General features: G+C 45.1%; 1 protein-coding gene and 1 pseudogene across 1 annotated transcript in view; both read left to right on the top strand.

Annotated features, from left to right (window-relative positions):
* PDE10A (phosphodiesterase 10A) overlaps positions 1-12,796 on the top strand; it is a 619,063-nt gene that overhangs the window by 217,821 nt on the left and 388,446 nt on the right. The window lies entirely within an intron of this gene.
* On the top strand, positions 1,730-3,614 carry LOC101098956 (annotated as a pseudogene).

Here is a 12,796-nt window from a genome sequence, read left to right as displayed (position 1 = left end):
GAGAGGGAGACACAGAATCCGAAACAGGCTCCAGGCTCTGAGCAGTCAGCACAGAGCCCGACGCGGGGCTCGAACTCACGGACCGCGAGATCATGACCTGAGCCGAAGTCGGCCGCTTAACCGACTGAGGCACCCAGGCGCCCCTTTAATCTGCTATTTTTAAAAAAAATTTTTTTTCAACATTTATTTATTTTTGGGACAGAGAGAGACAGAGCATGAACGGGGGAGGGGCAGAGAGAGAGGGAGACACAGAATCGGAAACAGGCTCCAGGCTCTGAGCCATCAGCCCAGAGCCCGACGCGGGGCTCGAACCCACGGACCGTGAGATCGTGACCTGGCTGAAGTCGGACGCTTAACCGACTGCGCCACCCAGGCGCCCCTAATCTGCTATTTTTAAGCATCTAGTTGTGACATGATATCTTAACCTCATGTTGACCATTTTGAATCTAAAGAAAAAGCCAGAGGCGCCTGGGTGGCTCAGTTGGTTAAGTGTCCGACTCTTGGTTTCAGCTCAGGTCATGATCTCACAGTCTGTGGGATCAAGCCCCACGGCAGGCTCTGTGCTGAGAGCATAGAGACTGCTTGGGATTGTCTCTCTCCTTCTCTCTCTGCCCCTCTCCTGCATTCTCTCTCTCTCTCTCTCTCTCTCTCTACGTCAATAAAGAAACATTTTAAAAAATAACAACAAAAAAGAAAAAAAACAGACTCGTATATCAAGCAAAACTGAGGGGAAATTGAAAAACATTCTTACAAAATTATGAAGGACCCAGCAGAGATCTTGCCGGTGCCCCGCTGACAGAGTAAAGAATATTAACTGACGGGGGAATTATTATCTGATACCGTTCCCCTGACTTCCCAAGGTCATTACTTGACTTACTTCGTGTGTGTGAGTTTCTGGGGCATTTACATTTTGTAGCTGCAGTGGGAAATGTAACGTCCCTTCTTAACCTTCCTGTGTTTTCAGTCATCTCTATGAGATTGAGCGTAAACTTTTTGGGGCAGACCAGAAGTGGGCTTTGAGGCCAACTGGCCCCGTGCAGATCCCAAACCCACAACCTCCCAAACCCTGGGCCCCTGCCCCGTGGCTTGCCAGCTGTGGGACCTGGGACAAGTCCCTAAATTTCTGTGAACTCAATGATCTCACCTTTAAAATGATCATGATAATGCCCGTTTTAAAGGATTAGATAAAAATGGGGCACAATCAGAGGGCACAAGTGTTAGCCCTTAATCTCCCTCCAATCTGGGAGGCCCCCCTATTTTATTCTTTTGAGTGCATCCAGCAAGATGCTTAGCACACACGCTTCACTCAGTCATCGTTCAATAATATTTATTGGAAACCGGTGAGCAGGTATAATGAGAGAAGCATGGGGAGGAGGCCAACTAAACAGCCGTGTGATGTAGGAAACGTACCCAGGCCTTAACTTTCCCATATTTAAAGTGGGGCAGTCTAATGAATAATTGCTTGAAGTAGAAAGGGAAGGATGCCGGAAGGGAAGATGCTGGAAGGGAAGAAGGTAGAGGAAGAAGGAGGAAAGAAGCCAAGGTTGAAATAAATGCTTTCGGTGAACCGTGAGTCCTGAGAAGACAAAAGCCATGAGTGTTTCTAATCCAGAACGTGGCCACAGAGAAGAGTTAATTCATATGGAACTGTTTGCTTCTAAGTTAGGTTTCATCATTCAAAATAAAGGAAAGAAACATTAGAATACGTTTTTCTAAAGGGAGCAGCGTGATGGTGCGAACCAATGCCCTTGGGAAATCCAGTGGCCGCGTCTGGCACAAAGGCAAAGCCACGGATCACCTGACCGTGTCCACGGCAGGCCTGAGCTTGGAGAAGCCCCGGGCACGCCGGGAGCGCTCATGAAATGTCAAGTTATGATGACGGTACTAATAATTATAACATCAGTTATACATATTTTATATATATAGTTAGACTTATAATACCAGCATCATTACCATCACCCTGCTGGCTGGGATACACAAACACATCATTCCATTAAATATACAGTGCATCGTAAATTGCCCCTTTATATGTAATAAGACGCCTCCTGGAAATAAAGTTTGAGTAGAGAGCACTTAGGGACCTTAGAACTTCACAGTAAAGAACTGGATGAAAAGTGCCCACCGACAAAGCCAAGAAACAAGTTCGAACCTTGTAGAGTCAGTAGCAGATGGGACGCCGAAGGATGGTGATGAATATCCGGGGGGGAAGCACAATCCTCGCGCATGTTTTTTCTTTAACGCTGGCATTGGCGCAGCAGCCAATTCCACGTTTGGGAACAACTAGCTTGGAAATGAGTTTCGAGGAATCAGGAGGCGGAGGTGCGTGCTGGGAGTTCTCCCCGCGGCCGCAGGGAACGGCCCAGGGACCGGCTGGCGGACTGGCTGGCCTTCCGCTCACTTGCTCCGGGCTGGGAGACAGTGGAGGAAGAATGAATGAAATCACAGTTAAACTCCAGCCAGGGATAGGAAGCGTGTGCTGCTGCGGCCTGAGGCCTCTGCTGTGCCCCCTTGGAGCTCCTCTGTGCCTCACTGTCCCCTGCGCCTGGCTGGAGGGCCTGTGCTGATAGAAACTTCGGGAACATCAACCTGCGGTTATGCCCGAGTCTCATCGCAGCGCTCATGGAAGATGGAAACAAGCCGCCAGCTCTGCTTCCCTGCAAAGCCCAACCCCCAGAAATGACGTCAGGCTCCCCGGGCGGCATGTCCAGCCTCCCGTCCAGTCCCCCAAGGATTTCTTCTCTGTGATCCTTGAGAAAGAAAGTTTATCGGCCATGCGATCCCTTGCCACTGTGAAGCCGGAGCCCCCGGAGATGCTGAGAAGGCGTCCGGGGAGCTGTGGGTGCGCGTCTGGCCACGGGATGAAGAACCACGGAGACCCAGAGCATCCTGGCCGCCGCAGAGAAGGCTGGCGCCTCTACAGAACCCGCCCGGGGACTTCTGGAGACGATCTCGACACCAAAGGTGAAGAGGGAGCTGGAGGAGACCTCGAGGCAGCCCGCAAATACAGGGCCTTTGGGCTGCCCGTCTGCCTGGCACATCTGGACGGCCAAAGCCATGTGCTGTTGGGCTCGGCCTGGATGGAACACTGGGACACCGGCCGGGAGAGAAGCCATAAATGCCAGACTTCAAGGATGGGCAAGGGGAAACAAACTACCGCAGTCAAACAGCAGACCGTGTGCTTACCCTTCTTCTACCATGTGACGCTAGGAGTCTGGTTTCCCTGTCTGACAGAGGCTCCTCTGTGGCCCTGGGGACGCCGGGGAGGGGGCTGTGTGGGACACCCTCTGCCTTTAGTCTCATGGCTGCTCTTACTTCTGTGCCTCACAGATGCCTTTCAAGAGCCCCAAGCTCCGCGTCCCCCAGAATAAGCCTAATGCCATCAGGCGTAAAAAATATATCACACTCCAAGATGAGAAAGCTTTGTGACTGGGCAACTCTTGCTGTATTGACTGTACATGGAAAGAGAAGGAAGTAAAATAACTTAAGGGGTGTCTTTGGTCCTTAAAAAGAAAACATTTCTAGAGAAGAGTCATGGGGTTAGATCGCATACGATTCATTCTAGAATCAGAATCCCTTTAGGTTCAAAAATAAAAAACTGAAATTAGGGGCGCCTGGGTGGCTCAGTCGGTTAAGCGGCCGACTTCGGCTCAGGTCATGATCTCGCGGTCCGTGAGTTCGAGCCCCGCGACGGGCTCTGTGCTGACAGCTCGGAGCCTGGAGCCTGTTTCGGATTCTGTGTCTCCCTCTCTCTGACCCTCTCCCGTTCATGCTCTGTCTCTCTCTGTCTCAAAAATAAATAAATGCTAAAAAAAATAATAAAAAAAAAAACCCTGAAATTAGCATTGGTTGGACACGTTGATTTTTATCAATATGTGCAATTGAGCACAAAATGATTTTATACGAGGCGAAACAGAAACGGTATTTCTTCCCGGATGTGGTTTAGAGCTCACCTTTCAGCCCACCTCAAGTATAGTTTAGTAAACATGAAAAAGATAAGAGTAGAAAAGTAATTAAAGCCACCGCGGAGGCCCAGGGACCTACATGGTCGGGGCACTTCACAAACTGCTCTGGGTGTAATTTTCCACACTTTCAGTGAGGAGATTGGACTAGGTCACCTTCAGGGAAGGTCTTTTCAGACGTGGCTATTTCATGATCTATCCGATAGGTGAAGAACTCTGCCGGCTGCAAATGGTCTTTGGAAACCCATGAACAAGGCGATGCGTTCTGGCATGCTGATCCCTAATGCTCTTTTCTTCACCTTGGGAGTGGGTTTGCGCCTTTGGGGCTACGTTGTCACAGAGCGGAAGGAGACAAACCGAGGTCTTAGAGAGCCCGTCGCTTCTCTCCTTGCGAAAAAGGCAACGCACCGTGTGCCGGGCCCCAGTGAGGGATGGTTTGGCCCTGAAAAGTGGGCAGGTCCTCGCTTGGCCGGACCCCATCCTCTCATGCCAAGTGAGAATCTATGGATTCAAGATGTCCCCGCACCTTTATTCCTTGCACTGCATTTGTCATGCGTCACGACGCTCACCTCTGTCAGGAAGTAGCCTGGGACACTTGAATACCATCTAAGGTTATTAAAAACACCCCAAAGTCTGCATGAAACACTTTGTTCTGTGTCCCATCTTCTTTCTAATATGTATTTTTGGACATGTCCCAAAAAGTTTCCCCCCCTTCACCTGGGCAGAACTGCCCGAATGACGAGGTCTCACAACCGCTGCGGGCATCACGGGATTGTCCCCGTCTCGAGAAGCGGGCACGGGGTTCCCAGGGCCCCTTTCTCTCGCCAGCGGCCAGCACACCGTGGGCATCGCATCACACCGTCTGCCCAGACATCTGCACTTACAGCAACTTAAGCCTGTCTGGTATCTTTTCATTTTGCTGTAAGTAAATGAATGTTTTCCAAACCTCACGACATGGTAAGGGGAAGTCGCACCAGACTTCAGGGCAACAAATGCCATGCCTGTCTAGAATAAGGGACTGAGGTGCAGACCTTGAGTAAGCCAGATTGGGCAACAAGGTTGATGATGCACAAACCTTCTGAAAGAGCCTCGTCAAAGAAACAATACACATGAAAGTTCAATTTCCTGCCATTTTTTAGGGATTTTTCCTCTGGAGAACTACAAATGCGCCTGAAAATGATTCGAAACCAGGGGCGCCTGGGTGGCTCAGTTGGTTGAGCGTCCAGCTTCAGTTCAGGTCACGATCTCTCGGTTCATGGTTTCGAGCCCCGTGTTGGGCTCTGTGCTGAGAGCTTGGAGCCTGGAACCTGCTTCCCATTCTGTGTCTCCCTCTCTCTCTGCTCCTCCCCTGCTTGTGTGCCCTCTCTCTCAAAAATAAATAAACATTAAAAAAAATTAGAAATCAAAATAAGCATATCATTTTTTCAGAAGAAAAATCAACCTTATAAACTTGCTCATTCCCTTTAAATTATTTTATAAATCAGTATTCCAATAAACATATGAAAATTATTTTTAAGAAGATAAGGTGATTCTAAAGCTCACATGGCAAAATAAATACATTGAAAGTTGCCCTACAGAAATAAAACCTCAGTAATTAAAACCACGATAAAGGCATATGATACACCTAATTCAGTGCAGGAGAATAGAAAGTCCAGAAGTAGTTCCAAACACATGAGAGAATTTTGTATCCCCTGAATGGACTGGTCAATAAATGGTATCAGAAAATATTGCTGGGGCACCTGGCTGGCTCAGTCAGTTAAGCATCCGACTTCAGCTCAGGTCATGTTCTCTCAGTTCATGGTTTCGAGCCCCACGTAAGGCTCCGTGCTGACAGCTTGGAGTCTGGAATCTGCTTCGCATTCTGTGTCTCCCTCTCTCTGCTCCTCCCCCACTCACACTCTGTCTCTCTCTCAAGAATAAATATGTTTTAAAAATTTTTTAAAGAAAATATTGTTGCCATCTAGAAAAAACCCTGTACGTGGATCTATATTTCATGCTGTGCCTCAGGATAAATCCTAAACGAATATAAGATTTAAATTAAAAAAAAAGTCATCAAAACTTTAGAAGAAATATAAGAATTTTTTTATAAACACAGCAAAGTAATGGCATTTCTAACTGTATTTGAAAATTCAGAAGGCATGATTCCAAAACCAGACAGAGACCACACTAAAAAGGAGAACTATAGACCAATTTCCCTGATGAACATGGATGCAAAAATCCTCAACAAGATATTAGCCAACCAGACCCAACAATACATTAAAAAAAATTATTCACCACGATCAAGTGGGATTTATACCTGGGATGCAGGGCTGGTTCAATATCTGCAAAACAATTAATGTGATTCATCACATCAATAAAAGAAAGGACAAGAACCATATGATCCTCTCAATAGATGCAGAGAAAGCATTTGACAAAATACAGCATCCTTTCTTGATAAAAACCCTCAAGAAAGTAGGGATAGAAGGATCATACCTCGAGATGATAAAAGCCATATACGAGCGACCCAACGCTAATATCATCCTCAATGGGGAAAAACTGAGAGCTTTCCCGCTAAGGTCAGGAACAAGACAGGGATGTCCACTCTTGACACTGTTATTCAACACAGTATTGGAAGTCTTAGCCTCTGCAATCAGACAACACAAAGAAATAAAAGGCATCCAAATCGACCAGGAGGAGGTCAAACTTTCACTCTTCGCAGATGACATGATACTCCATATGGAAAACCCAAAAGATTCCACCAAAAAACTTCTAGAACTGATTCATGAATTTAGCAAAGTTGCAGGATATAAAATCAATGCACAGAAATCAGTTGCATTCCTATACACCAACAATGAAGCAACAGAAAGAGAAATCAAGGAATCGATCCCATTTACAGTTGCACCAAAAACCATAAAATACCTAGGAATAAATCTAACCAAAGAGGTGAAAAATCTATACACTGAAAACTATAGAAAGCTTATGAAAGAAATTGAAGAAGACACAAAGAAATGGGAAAAGATTCCATGCTCCTGGATAGGAAGAACAAATATTGGTAAAATGTCGATACTACCCAAAGCAATCTACATATTCAATCCTATCAAAGTAACACCTATCAAAATAACACCAGCATTCTTCACAGAGCTAGAACAAATAATCCTAAAATTTGTATGGAACCAGAAAAGACCCCAAATAGCCAAAGCAATCTTGAAAAAGGAAACCAAAGCAGGAGGCATCACAATCCCAGACTTCAAACTATACTACAAAGCTGTAATCATCAAGACAGTATGGTACTGGCACAAGAACAGACACTCAGATCAATGGAATAGAATAGAGAACCCAGAAATGGACCCACAAACGAATGGCCAACTAATCTTTGACAAAGCAGGAAAGAATATCCAATGGAATAAAGACAGTCTCTTCAGCAAGTGGTGCTGGGAAAACTGGACAGCAAAATGTAGAAGAATGAACCTGGACCACTTTCTTACACCATACCCAAAAATAAACTCAAAGTGGATGAAAGACCTCAGTGTAAGACAGGAAGCCATCAAAACCCTTGAGGAGAAAGCAGGCAAAAACCTCTTTGATCTTGCCCTCAGCAATTTCTTACTCAACACGTCTCTGGAGGCAAGGGAAACAAAAGCAAAAATGAACTACTGGGACCTCATCAAAATTAAAAGCTTCTGCACAGTGAAGGAAACAATCAGCAAAACTGAAAAGCAACCAACAGAATGGGAGAAGATATTTGCAAATGACATATCAGATAAAGGGTTAGTATTCAAAATCTATAAAGAACTTATCAAACTCAACACCCCCCCCCAAAAAAAATAGTCCAGTGAAGAAATGGGCAAAAGACATGAATAGACACTTTTCCAAAGAAGACATCCAGATGGCCAACCGACACATGAAAAAATGCTCCACATCACTCATCATCAGGGAAATACAAATCAAAACCACAATGAGATACCACCTGACACCTGGCAGAATGGCTAACATGAACAACTCGGGCAACAACAGATGTTGGCGAGGATGCGGAGAAAGAGGATCTCTTTTGCATTATTGGTGGGAATGCAAGCTGGTGCAGCCGCTCTGGAAAACAGTATGGAGGTTCCTCAAAAAACTAAAAACAGAACTACCCTATGACCCAGCAATTGCACTACTAGGCATTTATCCACGGGATACAGGTGTGCTGTTTCGAAGGGACACATCCCCCCCTGTTTATAGCAGCACTGTCGACAATAGCCAAAGTATGGAAAGAGCCCCAATGTCCATCGATGGATGAATAGATAAAGAAAATGTGGTTTGTATATACAATGGAGTATTACTCGGCAATCAAAAAGAATGAAATCTTGCCATTGACAACTACGTGGATGGAACTGGAGGGTATTATGCTAAGCGAAATTAGTCAGAGAAAGACAAAAATCATATGACTTCACTCATAGGAGGACTTTAAGAGGCAAAACAGATGAACATAAGGGAAGGGAAACAAAAATAATATAAAACCAAGGAGAGGGACAAAACAAAAGAGACTCATAAATCTGGAGAACAAACTGAGGGTTGCTGGAGGGGTTGTGGGAGGGGGGATGGGCTAAATGGGTAAGGGGCATTAAGGAATTTACTCCTGAAATCATTGCTTCACTATTACTAACTGATTTGGATGTAAATCTTAAAAAATAAAAAAATAAAGTTAAATTATATTAAAAAAAAGAAGAGGCATGAAAGGTATGATTGATATATTTAACTTTGTTTAAAAAGAGAACTCCTCCAATACACCATAAACAAAGTAAAACAGAAAGGAAAAAATGGAAAAGAAATTGGTAACTCCCAGAAGACAACAAGAAAAAGACTGATATATTAACAGAAGAAGGGAGGGGCACAAAAGACACGAACACTGAATTCACAGAAAAGGAAATAAGAGTGACCCGTAAACATATGAACAGTGCTCAGCCTCCCCACTGAGATACCATTTGTCATGTACAACTTGAAAAAAACAAGGTTTTAAGAAAATGGGCATAGTCCTATATTGCCAGCAAAGAACGGTCTGGCCACATCCATCAAAAGTACAAAGATGTATGATGCTTTGAATAGCTTCATTTTTTACCTGTTTTTTTTTTAAGTTTATATATTTTGAAAGAGACACCATAAGTGGGGGAGGAGCACAGAGAGAGGGAGGGAGAGAGAGAGAGAGAGAGAGAGAGAGAGAGAGAGAGAGAGAGAATCCCAAGGAGGCTCCACACTGTCAGCGCAGAGCCGGGCTCAGGGCTCGAACTCACGAACCATGAGATCATGACCTGAGCCGAAATCGAGAGTCAGACACAACCGACCACGCCACCCAGGAGGCCCTGAGGAGCTTTAAACCACCTGCCGCATGTGCCAATTCACTGTGACGTTGTCCCCAGCAGCAGAGACTAGAAACAACCTAAATGCCCACCAGGGTGGAACTGAAAGTTTGCTCTGTCCATCCACCTGCCCCTCCCCATTGTTACAAAAGGAGTGAAGTCTACATACTGAATCGGAAGGACCTCAGAGATGCGTTACTACGAGACAAATCTACAGTGCTCAACTTTGTGTTGTAACAGAGGGAAGCACATATTCGTATTTGCTTAGATCTGCATAAAAATCTGGAAGGAGACAGAAAAGAAAGCAGTGACTGTGCTCAGCTCTTCGGGGGTAGTGGGTAGTAATGGTGAATGGACGGGAGGTGAGCTGTTCATATGTGACTTCTTATCATTTTTTTTGAACACTGTGAATGCATAACGTCTCAAAAACTAGGAAAACATTTTTAAAGTAGGAAATCTGGAGAAAAGTGCTTCTGGACATCTTTATCCTCCCCAAAGAACTTACCCGCTCTTTGTCTTATATTGATTTTTTAAAAATTATTTCCCCAACATTTCTAGCGTATCGTTATTTGGGTCATTGGGGCTTCCATCCAGGGCTGGGCTTCTCTAGAATGCCGAGTTCACGTTCCTCCTTGGAACTTGCCACCAGACAGGAACTCCCAACACCATGCAAAGTCCATCCCAGATGTGCACAGCCACAGTGCCTGGGAGGGGGGGGCGCTCTCCACGTCCTCTGTCTCCATCAGCGAGCGCCACATGGGGTTACGTGGCCAGCTGTCCTGCCTCTTCCAGATGAGTGGCATTTCCCTGTCTCCTGGGGTAGCTCCATTCATTCCCTTTACCCTACTGTTCTGTAGTTTAAATCACTGTTTATCAGCCATTCCTCCAAATTACTAGGTAAAGAACAGCTTTGAAGCTTGTTTGATAATGAAGACTAGACACCCTGCTTTTTGCGCTGTGTTTTAAGGAAAAGAGTGATTCTAGTAGCAGTGTCTTTGAGTGATGGTAGAATGACATTTATAGAGAGAAGTCTTCGGAGAAAGACGTGTTTAAACACACAGAGCTTGCTCCTGAGATGCCCAGTCATGTGATCGTTTCGGAGACCTCATTTCCCCAGGCCAACCGTTTATGTTGAGAGTCTTACGAGTAAGTTTAATTAAGCACTTGAAAGGTGGTAACTTGTAATTACTATTTCACAATATGGTGAGAGTCAGGACCCTGTTGGCATGAAATAATAATTGCTAGTAAGCGATTTCATTAAAAGTGTGGCTTTTCACGAGCCAGCACAGAAACACTCAGGACCTGGACCTTCTGAGCACGGTCCCCGTGGGGGGCGGGGCGGGGGGGGGTGCGCTGCATGTCAGTTTCATCTGGTTTCCTGTGAACAGAGGACATGAGTACATCCTAAGAGAAGCTTTCTAGAAAAAGAAAAATAGTTATGGGAATTTATTTCTGCTTTGTCCTATCACATCCCGCGTGGCGAGTGGAGGGAACTGTGTCTTTTTTCTTACGTTCTTTCATACCTAAAGTAGAGGAAGAACATGTCTAAGACATGCATGTGGTCCTTTTCTGCCACCACTCCTAGCTTGTGGGTTCACGTTAAAATCAACAAAAATCACACAAGTATTTTCAATGAGATTTGGGGGGGGCGGGTAGGGCATGGGGATCTTTATTCTTTTTATTTCAGCTTCATTGAGGCATAATTGATGAATAAAATTGTACAACATTTAAAGTGAACCGTGTGGCGATTTCATATTAAAAAGTGATTGGTGCAAAATAAGGAGGATCTGGGGTTGTTGTTAAGTGACCACTAACACATATTGTTTTATTATAGTACATAGCCCAGCTCCGTCACGCCTCACTGGCTGAAGCATAAAATAAAATCAGCAACATTGCATATCAGATGTCCATTCTTCCTAGGCGTCGAAGATATCGATAAGTCATCGCTTTCCTGCCATAATGCAGCTTGGAATATTAATTCGCATCACTTTTAAAACCTCTTTTTTTTTCCCCACTCCTGAAGCTGATTCTTATTAATAATGGCTCCAAAAACACAACTCTTCAAAGACAGCTGTGAATTTTTATTGTCAATTATCCTTGTCCCCAACTTCCCAGTGGTTTTATTAGTCTTCCTGGAACTTCAAATATTGTGCATTCACTAAGCATGTCTGTGTAGAGAAAACTCTACTTTACTTCTTGGAGCTTCTGTTCAATTTTAAAAATAAACTTTTGTTATTGAAACAACAATTTACTTTTTATAATTGCAGGAAAAAAAAAATTCAAGATACAGGCCATCCGAGAGCAGCTTATTCTTGGTGCCCCAGAAATCCGAATTCTGGCTTCATTAAATGATTTGATTTATGATGCATGTTCAGGTTCGGGAGCAAAATAACCTGTATTCTTGAGCCCAGAAGGGTGATCACCTAAGTGCTTTATATATTTTATTTACTTGACTCTTGCAACAAGATAATGAAGGAGGTACCATTATTACTGTAACTCCACAGATAAGGAAACGGGGGCTTAAGAGGCTGGGGGCGCCCGGGTGGCTCCGCTGAGCGTCCAACTTGGACTCAGGTCGTGAGCTCGAGCCCCACAGTGGGCTCTCTGCTGCCTGTACAGAGCCTGCTTGGGATCCTCTGTCTCCCTCTCCCTCTGCCTCTCTTTCTCTCTCCTGTCAAAAAAAAAAAAAAAAAATGCGGCGCCTGGGTGGCTCTGTTGGTTAAGCGTCCAACTCCTGGTTTCAGCTCAGGTCACAATCTTGCAGTTTCTTGAGTTCAAGCCCCGCATCAGGCTCTGCGCTGGCAGCATGGAGCCTGCTTCGGATTTTCTGTCTCCCTCTGTCTCTGCCCCTCCCCCACTCCCACTCTCTCTGTCTCTCTCAAAATAAATAAGCAACCTTTAAAAAAATTTTTAATTTAAAAAAATTAAAAAGAGACTACATGACTTGCTAGAGCTCACGGGGTGAGTAGAGAGGAGTGAAGCTGTCTGCTTCCCCAACCCATGTGCTTGGCCACCCTTTTAGGTATGTTTTGGCGGCCCGTATCTATAAGAACGGTTGTATTAAAATTTAAACGTACTTTTTTCTAAAACCACTTCTAGGGCGACGTTTGTCTCCAACAGCATACTGATTTATTATCGGTGTTCGTTTCAGGAATATTAGGTCTTCTCTCTTTTTTTTAATGTTTTTATTTCTGAGAGTGGAACCAGAGCACAACAGGGGAGGGGCAGAGAGAGAGGGAGACACAGAATTGGAAGCAGGCTCCGGGCTCCGAGCTGTGAGCACAGAGCCCGACGCGGGGCTGGAACCCACAAACCGTGAGATCATGACCTGAGTCAAAGTCGGACCTTACCCGACTGAGCCACCCGGGCGCCCTGATCTTCTCTTTATACCAGGAAAATGTTCTGTTCTGGACTGTTTTCTGGGAGGATATTTTCAATCTGTGTTTCAAAAACATTGGAGGCTCCGTTCCACGGTCCGTTATTAAGCACCAACTGTGTGCCAGACGCTGGGTTACAAACATG

This window comes from Felis catus, chromosome B2 (genome assembly GCF_018350175.1).
Source record: "Felis catus isolate Fca126 chromosome B2, F.catus_Fca126_mat1.0, whole genome shotgun sequence".
NCBI classification, from domain to species: Eukaryota; Metazoa; Chordata; class Mammalia; order Carnivora; family Felidae; genus Felis; species Felis catus.
This window is presented reverse-complemented; position numbering and strand designations above follow the sequence as displayed.